General features: G+C 49.4%; 1 protein-coding gene across 1 annotated transcript in view; it reads left to right on the top strand.

The window, feature by feature from the left end:
• Positions 1–13423, top strand: part of LOC141052887 (cadherin-6-like) — a 459217-nt gene that overhangs the window by 306158 nt on the left and 139636 nt on the right. The window lies entirely within an intron of this gene.

The following is a 13423-nucleotide window of genomic DNA, read 5'->3' as shown; positions in this document are numbered from 1 at the left end:
AAACACACAAAAGAACATTTTTCAATGTAACCCAATCAGACGTTTGGGATTATTGGCCAGGAAACATTTGCTATGTAGAAAATAGGCCATGCTGTTGCATTTACCTTGTGCATTGCCATTTTTGTACTGTGTAAAAATGTTAAGAACCTTTTTGCAAAATTTACGTGCTGAAATATCTTAGGCTGATTCATTCAGAATTGGAACCTGTTGTGTAAAGCTGCTTCTTTCTCCACATGTGTTCTCACATGCTGCGTCCCTGACAGAAAGAGACGATTGTGTTTTTTGGGCGTCTAGAACAGTGGCAAGCTAGTTTTATTTCAAGAATGATGCATACAAAAGAAAAAAGAGGTGGCACACAAATAATCATCCGCACCTTTATTATGACCAAGATTGTGGTTATTGCAAATAAAAAAAAATCTGCATGAATTACAATGGGCTAACAACACAAAACGAGCAGATGGGTGAACTCTGAAGACCCCATGTGAATTAAAACATTGTTCTTTATACAGAGTCTGGCTAACCATCTTTTGGGCCACCCAACTCTCTCACGACTGATAATATTGGGGAGATAAGGATCGGGCAGCTTGAGTTCAAACCTTACGTTCTCCAGGAAAATAAGGCCAGGTTCACATTGCGTTAATGGCCCTGCGTTCAACGGGATCCATTGCATAGCGGCACTAGCGCTATGTAACGGATGCGTTAACGCACCCATTGGCCGCAATGATACTAACGCATCCAAACGCATGCCAAAATCGGCATGATGCGTTACTTCATGACGTACCCTTGAACGCGGTCTGCAGCGTTCGGGAGTGCATCATGAAGTAACGCATCATGCCGATTTTGGGATGTGCTAGTATCATTGCGGCCAGTGGGTGCGTTAACGCATCTGTTACATAGCGTAGTGTCGCTATGTAACGGATCCCGTTGAACGCAAGGCCATTAGTGCAATGTGAACCTGGCTTAAGTTGTTACTACATGAATGTAGCACTAGCTTAGGTCTCCATTAAAAGCACATGAATGCTCAAAGTAAATAGGTGGGCTTTTCACTCCTGGCTGCTATAAAGCCCCCCATGCACATTATATAGCTGTCAGCCGAATGTTGACTTGGTGAATTGTTTGCCCGACAGTTATTTTAATTAACTGTCCCATACACAGGAGTGCTTGCTTTGCAGAGTTATCCTGTTTTCTTTATGAGTGAGCCACTGCCAACATATCTCTTAGGAAATAAAATGATCTACAGATATACTAGATCATTTACTTGTCCAACATCATCTATCAGGTCTCCTATAGACCTTAGACTGTGATCGTACCATCGATATCGGCAGTTTCAGCTGACGTTAGCCGAATGTGTATGGGACCTTAAGACTTCCAACTTGATGTCTCTTCTCAGCCTCTTCTCAACAACTTTCCATCTATATTCTCATATGTTTTTACATAGATATTAACAGTATCTGAACATTTATACATAGCCTCCAGGTAGGTTCACCTACCTCCAGGTAAAGAAAATACAGTACAGTGTTGTAAAGAGGGAGAATTGTATTTCCTATGTACAAGCTCTTCAAATGAACAGTACCATGGAATTAATGACGCTCTAAAAATAAAATTTCAATATCAATATTGGGGAAAATAAGTATTTGATACACTGACAATTTTGCAAGTTTTCCCACCTACAAAGAATAGAGAGGTCTGTAATTTTTATCGTCGGTACACTTCAACTGTGAGAGACAGAATCTAAAAATAAAGACCAAAAAAATCACAATGCAAGATTTTTAAATAATTAAATTGCATTTTATTGCTTGAATTAAGTATTTGATCACCTACCAACTAGCAAGAATTCTGGCTCTCACAGACCTGTTTTTCTCTAAGAAGCAATCCTGCTCTGCACTCATTAACTGTATTAATTGCACCTGTTTGAACTCTTTACTTGTATAAAAGACCCCTGTCCACACGCTCAGTCAATCACACTCCACCATTGCCAAGGCCAAAGAGCTGTCTAAGGACACCAGTGACAAAATTGTAGACCTACACAAGGCAGCGATGGGCTATAAGACAATCGGAAAGCAGCTTGGTGAGAAGGCAATAACACTTGGCACAATTATTAGAAAATGGAAGAAAAACAATATGACGTCACTCTTTCTCGGTCTAGGGCTCCAAGCAAGATCTCACCTCGTGGGGTAAGGATGATTCTGAGAAAGTTAATGAATTAGCCCAGACCTATACAGGAGGACCTGGTCAATGGCACGAAGAGAGCTGGGGCCTCAGTCTCAAACATTACTTTTAGTAACACACTACGCCGTCATGGATTTCAAATCTTGGAGGGCACACAAGGTCCCCCTGCTCTCGCCAGCACATGTCCAGGCCCGTTTGAAGTTGACCAATGACCATCTGGATGATACAGAAGATTCATGCAAGGAGGTCATGTGGTCAGATAAGACCAAAATAGAACTTTTTGATATCAACTCCACTCGCCGTGCTTGGAGGAAGCAGGAGGATGAATACAACCTCAAGAACACCTTCCCAACCATGAAGGGTGGTGGGGGAAATATCATACTTTGGGGGTGCTTTTCTGCAAATGTAACAGGACGACTGCACTATATTGAAGGGAGGATGGATATGTATCGTGAGATTTTGGCCAACAACCTCATTCCCCCAATAAGAGCATTGAGGATGGATCATTGCTGGGTTATCCAGCATGACCATAGCCAGAAACAGTCTGCCAGGGCAACTAAGGAGTGGCTCTGTAAGAAGCATTTCAAGGTCCTGGAGTGGACAAGCCAATCTTCAGATGTGAACCCAATAGAAAATCTTTAGCGGGAGCTGAAACTCCGTGTTGCCCAGCGACAGCCCCGAAACCTGAAAGATTTTGAGAAGATCTGTAAGGAGGAGTGGGCCAAAATCCCTGCTGCAGTGTGTGCAAATTTAGTCAAGACCTACATGAAACGTCTGATCTCTGTAATTGCAAACAAAGGTGTGACGACTCCTGGAGTGGACCCTCTGGGTCGTGACACCAACCCTCCCAGGGCGAGCTGACCTAGTGAAGATCACCCCCTATACAGGGAGTGTCAGGGGCAAGCCCCAGGGGGTGAGGCACCACGACTGCTGGCACCAGGCGGCCGGCTCACAGGAGACACGAGTGGGTGAGAGTGTCTGCAGGAACGTGTAAAGTGTGAACACGGGAACACGTGGTATACAGAGACTTCGTTCGTCCGGGTGTGAGTGAAGCAGGAAGCGTGCAAGGAGCACGTCAGAGCACTGAGTCAGGCAGCAGGTGTGCCAGGAGGTGTAACAGAGTAAGAGACTGAGTACAGGATCAGAGTGTGTGCCCGGAGGCACAACCGAGTATAAGACAGAGCACGGAATCAGAGTGTGTGCCAGGAGGCACGACTGAGTATAAGACAGAGTACAGGGTAAGAGCGTGTGCCAGGAGGCACAACCGAGTATGAGACAGAGTACAGTGTCAGAGCATGTGCCAGGAGGCACAACCGAGTACGAGACAGAACACAGGATCAGAGCGTGTGCCAGGAGGCACAACCAAGTACAAAGCAGAGTGCAGATTCAGAGCGTGTGCCAAGAGGCACAACAGAGTGCAAGGCAGAGGACCTGAGTACAGCGCACAGCCAGGCAGGGATACGGCAGACCAAGCCAGGAAGCACAACAATAATCAGGCACCTCCCCTAGGGGGAGGTCGTCTGATATAGCACATGACTACTACTGGTTCCGGGTCAGGAACTAGCCAGAAAACACATGACCACTACAGGTTCCGGGTCAGGTCCTCCATTACCATAGAGAGGACCGAGCCCTATACAGCACTGACAGGAGCACGCAAGCGCAAACGTGACATGTAGGAGGAGGCCCGGGGACGAGAGCTGCGCGTGCGCACCCTACGGGACCCCCGGAGTGACCGCAGCTCCGGAAGAGATGACGTCGGGACCGAGGTCCCGCCCCCAGGTGAGCACGGCGTGACAGTACCCCCCCTTTACGCCCCCTCTTTCTAAAACTGGAGAGGAACTTAGACAAAATCTGGGGTGCGTGGATATTCTCTCTGGGTTCCCATGACCTCTCCTCGGGGCCAAAACCCTTCCAATCGACCAGGAACATGGTTCTCCCTCTTACCTTCTTCATGGCCAAAATGTCATTCACCTCAAACTCATCCCCCAAGCCAACAGGCTGGGGTGTGTGGCCTGGAGAAGGATGAAATCGGTTAAGAACCACAGGTTTTAGGAGAGACACATGGAAGGAATTGGGAATACGGAGTGAAGGAGGCAGCTTCAATTTGTAAGCAACATCATTAATCCGCCTGAGGACCTCAAAAGGACCAATGTAACGGGGACCCAGTTTGTAAGATGGTACCTTAAGGCGGACGTATTTGGTGGAGAGCCACACCTTGTCACCAGGGAGAAATGGAGGAACGTCCAGGCGCCTCTTGTCAGCGTGTAATTTCATTCTGTCCCGTGCTTTCTCGAGAGCGGTTTTGGTCTCCTGCCATACCCTGGAGAACTCCACAGACTGAGAATCGGCAGCAGGTACCCCCGAGACAGGAAGTACCGGTAGAGGCACATTGAGATGCTGTCCAAAGACGATGAAGAAAGGAGACTTGGTAGACGATTCACTGGAGTGATTATTGTAGGCGAACTCAGCCCAAGGAAGTAGACCGACCCAGTCATTCTGATGAGCATTAGAAAAATGCCGGAGATAGGATGTAAGGATCTGGTTTGTACGTTCCACCTGCCCATTGGTTTGGGGGTGATAGGCGGAAGAGAAATCCAATGACACTTTCATGAGTCCGCATAGAGCTCTCCAGAACCGGGAGGTGAATTGGACCCCTCTATCCGACACGATGTGCTGGGGGAAGCCGTGAATCCTGAAGATATGGGAAATGAAGATCTTCGCCAAGTCAGGAGCAGAGGGTAGTCCGGGAAGAGGAATGAAGTGAGCCATCTTTGAAAATCGGTCTACAACCACCAAGACCACAGTACAACCGGAAGAACAAGGCAGATCAGTAATGAAATCCATGGCTATGTGCTGCCATGGAGCCGACGGAATGGGAAGCGGGAACAGAAGTCCGGAGGGTGGTTGTCTGGGTATCTTGTTCTGGGCACAGGACGGGCAAGATGCTACAAAGTCTTTAACATCCTGGGAGAGTGAAGGCCACCAATAATGGCGAGAGATTAAGTCCAAAGTCTTTTTGACACCAACGTGGCCGGCAATCTTGGATGAATGTCCCCAATTTAGCACTCGTTTTCGGTTATTCTCAGCCACAAAGGTTCTTCCCGGAGGTAACGTGGTTAACTTGACAGGAGCCACAGTAATTACTTTGGATAAATCAATGATATGAGAGGGTTCTTCCTCTGCATCAGACGACAGGAATGATCTTGACAACGCATCCGCTCTAACGTTCTTATCGCCGGGCCGAAAATGTAGCTCAAAGTCAAAGCGGGCGAAGAATAGGGACCACCTGGCTTGCCGAGGATTGAGCCTCTGTGCGGACTGGATGTACGCCAGGTTCTTATGGTCTGTGAAGATCTTGAATGGATGTATGGCACCCTCCAGTAAGTACCTCCACTCCTCCAAGGCCAACTTAATGGCCAATAGCTCTTTGTCGCCAATGGAGTAGTTCTGCTCAGTGGAGGAAAATACTTTAGAAAAGAAGCCACAGGTGACAAAACGTCCAGAAGAGGATTTCTGCAGAAGGACTGCGCCAGCCCCAGTAGAGGATGCGTCTACCTCGAGAGTGAAAGGTCTACTAACCTCAGGTCGGTGAAGCGCCGGAGCAGCGGCGAAGGCTTGTTTCAACGACTGGAAGGCCTCTTCAGCCTCAGAGGGCCAAGCCTTTGGGTTAGCTCCCTTGCAGATAAGGGACGAGATGGGGCGAACCAACGAGGAAAAATGAGGAACGAACTGTCGGTAGTAGTTCGCAAAACCAAGGAAGCGTTGGATTGCCTTCACCCCATGGGGCTGTGGCCAATGGAGGACGGCGGACACTTTTGCCGGATCCATGCATAGACCTGATTCTGAGATAATGTACCCCAAGAATGGCAGGGACGTTTGCTCGAAGGCACATTTCTCGAGCTTGGCATAAAGGCGGTTCTCCCTCAGGCGCTGGAGGACTTGACGCACGTTCTTTCTGTGGGCGGAGAGGTCTGGAGAAAAAATGAGGATGTCATCCAGATAGACTACCACGCAGGAGTACAGCATATCCCGGAAGACGTCATTCACGAACTCCTGGAAAACCGCTGGGGCATTGCAGAGGCCGAAGGGCATGACCAAGTACTCGTAGTGACCGTCTCTGGTGTTAAAGGCGGTCTTCCACTCATCCCCGGAACGAATGCGGATCAAGTTGTAGGCCCCACGAAGATCCAGTTTGGTGAAAATTCGAGCTCCTCTAAGTCGGTCAAAGAGCTCCGGGATCAATGGCAATGGGTACTTGTTCTTGACCGTGATATTGTTCAGGCCTCGGTAGTCTATGCAAGGACGGAGGGAGCCGTCCTTCTTTTTTACAAAGAAAAATCCCGCTCCCGCGGGCGAGGAGGACTTACGGATGAAACCTCTAGCAAGGTTCTCCTGGATATAGTCAGACATAGCTTGGGTCTCAGCAGGGGATAGCGGGTATATCCTACCCCTGGGTGGCGTAGAACCAGGAATGAGGTCAATCGGACAGTCATATGGCCGATGGGGGGGCAGAGTCTCGGCCTCCTTCTTGTCGAAAACATCTGCAAAGGACCAGTAAGCCGACGGCAGACCTGTAGGTGCCGGGGATGGACCGGCAGAGTTCATCAGACGGACGGGCAACAGGCACTTCTCCTGACAGAACGGTCCCCACCGGAGTATCTCACCCGACCGCCAGTCCAGGGTTGGCTCATGAGTCCGTAGCCAAGGGAGGCCTAGAAGAAGTGCGTGAGACATGGTGGACAAGACGAGGAAGGAGATCTTCTCCAGGTGCAGGGCTCCGATCTGCAGCTCGATCTCTTCAGTGGCCTGGGTAATGGACTCCAGCACGGACGTACCATTGACCGAAACAATCGACCGAGGAGTCTCCAGGGATCTGACAGGAATCCGGTATTTTTTAACCGCCTCGAGTGTGATAAAATTCCCCTCCGCGCCAGAATCCAGGAAAGCCTCCTCAGAATAACGCTTGGCACCGAGATTCAATAATACGGACACGAGCAGGGGAGGAGAGGAATCACGTACACCTAGGGAGGCCTCTCCTATCAACCCTAGGCGGAGAAGTTTCCCGGCTTCTTGGAGCAGGAACGGAGGAGGTGAGAGGAGCTCCTCTCTCTGGCTAATTCACGGGCACGTTCCTGAAACCGCAGGTCGATGCGTGTCGCCAGTGAGATCAGATCCTCTAAAGAGGTGGGAGTATCCCGACCTGCCAGTACGTCTTTGATCCGACTGGACAGGCCACGCCAAAAGATCCCTACGAGAGCCTCGTTGTTCCAACCGAGTTCGGAGGCCAAGGTACGAAAATGGATGGCATACTGTCCTACCGGTAGCGTACCCTGATGGAGGTTAAAGAGGGACTCGGTGATAGAGGCCAGCCGACCCGGCTCGTCGAACACCTTGCGGAAGGTGTCCAAAAAGGTGGAAAGCCGAGAGACGAGTGGGTCATTGCGCTCCCAGAGGGGGTTCACCCATGCTAATGCCTCCCCCTCTAAGTGTGAAACAATAAAGGCAATTTGGGCGCGCTCAGTGGGATAGTGCTGCGGCAAAAGCTCAAAATGTAACCGGCATTGGTTCAGAAATCCTCGACAAAACTTAGGGTCCCCGCTATATCGGGGTGGCTTGCCGAGGCGCGGCATCGGGTGCGGGGCCGAGGACTGGGCAGAAACGGATTGTATGGCCGACAAACGAGACTCCATGGATTTCAAAAAGACCAGAATCCTGGTCTGACTCTCCCGTAGGAACACCAGTTCCTTTTGGATGGAGGTGGTGGTACCAGCGGGGTCCATGGCCTGATTATACTGTGACGACTCCTGGAGTGGACCCTCTGGGTCGTGACACCAACCCTCCCAGGGCGAGCTGACCTAGTGAAGACCACCCCCTATACAGGGAGTGTCAGGGGCAAGCCCCAGGGGGTGAGGCACCACGACTGCTGGCACCAGGCGGCCGGCTCACAGGAGACACGAGTGGGTGAGAGTGTCTGCAGGAACGTGTAAAGTGTGAACACGGGAACACGTGGTATACAGAGACTTCGTTCGTCCGGGTGTGAGTGAAGCAGGAAGCGTGCAAGGAGCACGTCAGAGCACTGAGTCAGGCAGCAGGTGTGCCAGGAGGTGTAACAGAGTAAGAGACTGAGTACAGGATCAGAGTGTGTGCCCGGAGGCACAACCGGGTATAAGACAGAGCACGGAATCAGAGTGTGTGCCAGGAGGCACGACTGAGTATAAGACAGAGTACAGGGTAAGAGCGTGTGCCAGGAGGCACAACCGAGTATGAGACAGAGTACAGTGTCAGAGCATGTGCCAGGAGGCACAACCGAGTACGAGACAGAACACAGGATCAGAGCGTGTGCCAGGAGGCACAACCAAGTACAAAGCAGAGTGCAGATTCAGAGCGTGTGCCAAGAGGCACAACAGAGTGCAAGGCAGAGGACCTGAGTACAGCGCACAGCCAGGCAGGGACACGGCAGACCAAGCCAGGAAGCACAACAATAATCAGGCACCTCCCCTAGGGGGAGGTCGTCTGATATAGCACATGACTACTACTGGTTCCGGGTCAGGAACTAGCCAGAAAACACATGACCACTACAGGTTCCGGGTCAGGTCCTCCATTACCATAGAGAGGACCGAGCCCTATACAGCACTGACAGGAGCACGCAAGCGCAAACGTGACATGTAGGAGGAGGCCCGGGGACGAGAGCTGCGCGTGCGCACCCTACGGGACCCCCGGAGTGACCGCAGCTCCGGAAGAGATGACGTCGGGACCGAGGTCCCGCCCCCAGGTGAGCACGGCGTGACAAAAGGTTTCTGTGCCAAATATTAGGTTCTGTTTTCCTATTGTATCAAATACTTATTTCAGGCAATAAAATGCAAATTAATTAATCTGTCTCACAGTTGTGTTCCTACAGTAAAAATTCTCCATTCTTTGTAGGTGGGAAAACTTGCAAAATCGTCAGTGTATCAAATACGTATTTTCCCCACTGTATATATGCCAAAATAAGTTTGTATGCCTTTGGCAAATGACTTGACACATCTGCGTTTCATGATCCGATATAAATGCTTATGAGGCTGTCACATTTTAGTACAGTACATCGTGCCCATCCATAAATATGGTAAAGCTATTTCCTGATATCTCTCTCATAGCAAAGTTATGAGGGACTGTAATCTTTTTTTTATTCAATATAAATGGCAGTTAATGACATAAAAAAATAAATTACGTATGATGTAGAATATTGATACAGTGATGTGAAAAAGTGTGTCACGGAGTGACTGACCCAGCGTGACACGACCCATTGATTGGTTGGTCACCAAAAGGCACAACTCAATGCTGATGGAATAGGGGAGAGGAAGGCCCTGACAATAGGGAATCAGGGACGGTCACCTCCTGAGCTCCAACCTGAGCCTGTCCCTGTTCTCACCTAACACCCTATGCAGGTCCTTCGCCCTGCCGACGTCAGGATACCTCATCCTTATTTGTCACCTAGATCTGCCCTGGCTCGTGCACTGGCTGGCAAGGAGCACTAGTCTCACCTCTGCAGATAACACACACAGAGGGAAGTGACAGACACCAGAGGGAAAAGGTAAGAAAAATACAACACAGCTTTCTGCTGCAAAGCTGCGCACAGCAGGATAAAGACACCAGAACAATGTATTCAGCTGAAGCACCACTGCTCCCAGAGATCTCCTCTCTCCAGCTTGGTCACTGCAGATTTCTCTAACACTGACAGTCAGCTGATGCATCAGGTGACCTATTGAAGGATAGTGGGAATGGTTACCACTAGAGTTGAGCGACTTTTGGTTTTTTAGGGTCGAGTTTCGTTTCGTGAAACCCGACTTTTTCCAAAAGTCGGGTCGAGCAAGATCGTCCGATTATAGGGAAAAGTCGGGGTCGTCCCGAAACACGAAACTCAATGTAAGTCAATGGGGAATAAAAGTCGGCAGTGAGAGGAGGACAGGAAACACACCTACAGTGCCCATTTGAATGCCAAAAGCATCAATTCTTCTTACTTAAGCTTGTCAACCTTAATTAACTTCATAATACAAGTTACGCACTGAAAAATGGGGGTTATTTGGCTAAAGTTGTGGGGGGGAGGGCTGGCTGCAGGTTTTCATGTGCCCTGGGCGAAAGAGCGCCCCTTTAACACATACCACAACTCATCATGCTCCGATACGGCAGAGAAATAGCGGTATAGTACAATGAAAAATACTTCACTTTTTACATCTCATGACGAGGCCCATCTATTTCTCCATACAGAATCATTGGTCCCATATAATGTTTGAAACAGTATATGATGAGCTCCACATAATGCTACAGTATATGTTGGTCCCCATGGATGAAGCTCCACTGTCTTATGGGCCCAAATAATGCTCCAAACATAATGGGCCCCATTTCTAATGCTATAGTGTATAATGGGCCCTGTAAATGCTGCTCCAGTGTCTGATGTCCACCTTTGGAATGTTCCAGTGTATGGTGGGCCCCATCTATCATTCTCCAGAGTATAGTGCTCCCCAAAAATTGCTGTCCCAACATTGAAAACAATCAAATAAGTCTCCTCGCTAGGGAATCCCTGTACTTGTCTGGACTCCTCGTCGTCCCCATCTTCCATCTCACTGCACAGTATTTCAACTTTGCAAGTGCTGTGATCCTGAGCAAGCAGGGGGGGCCCACTCGTTGGCGACGGCACTGGCACAGGGCCCCTGATAGTACGGTGGTGTGTCTGATGGCGGGTGGGCCGAACCTGCACTTTCATCTGCAGCTTCCTCTTTGTCACCGTGTAAGATGGAACTGTATATGGGAAGGGTAACCTGAGTTTCATCAGGGTCAGATTCTGGTCGTGTAGCGTGCGAGGGGAATGTAGTGGTCTGGGTCAATGTACCAGCAGATTCATCGAGCAGTGGCTGGGCATCAGTGCACTTGTGTCGCCCCCAGGAGTACGGTCACCACAGTGGCATTACCTTCTTCCTAGGGAGTGTGATGTCATGCTTGGGAGCAACGAACGATCTCTCTAGCAGGTTAACTGATTGGGCGGCGTTATTCCCACGAGTCATGACCCTCCAAACAGCGTTCATGAAGGCAAAGTGTTTGTTTTACGTGGGCAGTATGGTTGCAAAGCTGAACCTTAAAGGAATGTCCAGAAGGGCACCACCAGGAGTGGAGCCTACGGTTAAATTTGACTCCACCTGGGAAACCTCAACCATGCCAGCTACAGAACAGATGCACACATTGCAAGCTTAATTCCGTTAACGAACGAGACTCCGTCATGCCCCGCGGTCCGAGTCCGGCTTACTAGAGGGACACGTGAGGCTCTGGCACATGAGATTGGCCAATAACTGGTGTGTCATGCCCTTACATGTCCGTGGCTGCATGTGCGCTACACTGAAAAGGCCAGCGTTTGTCGCTTACAGGTGCAGATAACCCGCTGAACAACGTTAGTGATGGGGATCACTGATTACAATTATTACCCGCGAACAATGATTTCCCAGTAAGTGCAGGTCAACCGCAGTTCCGGAATTAGGCCTAACCGTCATTCCTGAAAAAATGAAAAACTTACGTGTGCAAACCACAGGTGCTGTAGCTTGCTTAACAGCTCGCCAGCCGTTCTCACGCCCAGTATGGATTACACGTGATTGCACAAAGGTGAGAAAGGGTACTGTATCCCCAGATAACATGTATGGATAGCGTACACATTCAAAATATATGTCTATACATCAGGAGGCAGGCTCAGACGGTGTTAGGCCCAGTATGGATTGCACGTGATTGCACAAAGGTGAGAAAGGGTACCGTATCCCCAGATAACATGTATGGATAGCATACACATTCAAAATATATGTCTATACATCAGGAGGCAGGCTCAGACGGTGTTAGGCCCAGTATGGATTGCACGTGATTGCACAAAGGTTAGAAAGGGTACCGTATCCCCAGATAACATGTATGGATAGCGTACACATTCAAAATATATGTCTATACATCAGGAGGCAGGCTCAGACGGTGTTAGGCCCAGTATGGATTGCACGTGATTGCACAAAGGTTAGAAAGGGTACCGTATCCCCAGATAACATGTATGGATAGCGTACACATTCAAAATATATGTCTATACATCAGGAGGCAGGCTCAGACGGTGTTAGGCCCAGTATGGATTGCACGTGATTGCACAAAGGTTAGAAAGGGTACCGTATCCCCGGATAACATGTATGGATAGCGTACACATTCAAAATATATGTCTATACATCAGGAGGCAGGCTCAGACGGTGTTAGGCCCAGTATGGATTGCACGTGATTGCACAAAGGTTAGAAAGGGTACCGTATCCCCAGATAACATGTATGGATAGCGTACACATTCAAAATATATGTCTATACATCAGGAGGCAGGCTCAGACGGTGTTAGGCCCAGTATGGATTGCACGTGATTGCACAAAGGTTAGAAAGGGTACCGTATCCCCAGATAACATGTATGGATAGCGTACACATTCAAAATATATGTCTATACATCAGGAGGCAGGCTCAGACAGTGTTAGGCCCAGTATGGATTGCACGTGATTGCACAAAGGTTAGAAAGGATACCGTATCCCCGGATAACATGTATGGATAGCGTACACATTCAAAATATATGTCTATACATCAGGAGGCAGGCTCAGACGGTGTTAGGCCCAGTATGGATTGCACGTGATTGCACAAAGGTTAGAAAGGGTACCGTATCCCCAGATAACATGTATGGATAGCGTACACATTCAAAATATATGTCTATACATCAGGAGGCAGGCTCAGACGGTGTTAGGCCCAGTATGGATTGCACGTGATTGCACAAAGGTTAGAAAGGGTACCGTATCCCTGGATAACATGTATGGATAGCGTACACATTCAAAATATATGTCTATACATCAGGAGGCAGGCTCAGACGGTGTCAGGCACAGTATGGATTTCACGGCCCAGACTACACAGCGGAGGAGCAGGGAGAGGTAAAGATTGCAAATGCTGGGGCCCTGCCCAAGCAAGGGGGGCCCACTCGTGGGCGTCGGTACTGGCACTGGGCCCCTCATAGTACGGCGGTGTGTCTGACGGCGGGTGTGCACCACCACCGTCAGAGACACTTGATTGCACTATGAAGGACCCTGTGCCAGTGCCCGCGCCCAAGAGTCGGCCTACCCACCTGTCCAGGGCAACGGCACTCGCACGGTGTCGTGTGCTAGGTGGTGACCCCGGCTATGGGGGGGGGGAGGCAGCACAGTTAGGGAGTTTTAGAAAGTGGCATATGTTGATGTTGGAC

This window comes from Dendrobates tinctorius, unplaced genomic scaffold (assembly GCF_039654945.1).
Source record: "Dendrobates tinctorius isolate UK_male_01 unplaced genomic scaffold, ASM3965494v1 ptg000163l, whole genome shotgun sequence".
Taxonomy (NCBI): Eukaryota; Metazoa; Chordata; class Amphibia; order Anura; family Dendrobatidae; genus Dendrobates; species Dendrobates tinctorius.
This window is presented reverse-complemented; position numbering and strand designations above follow the sequence as displayed.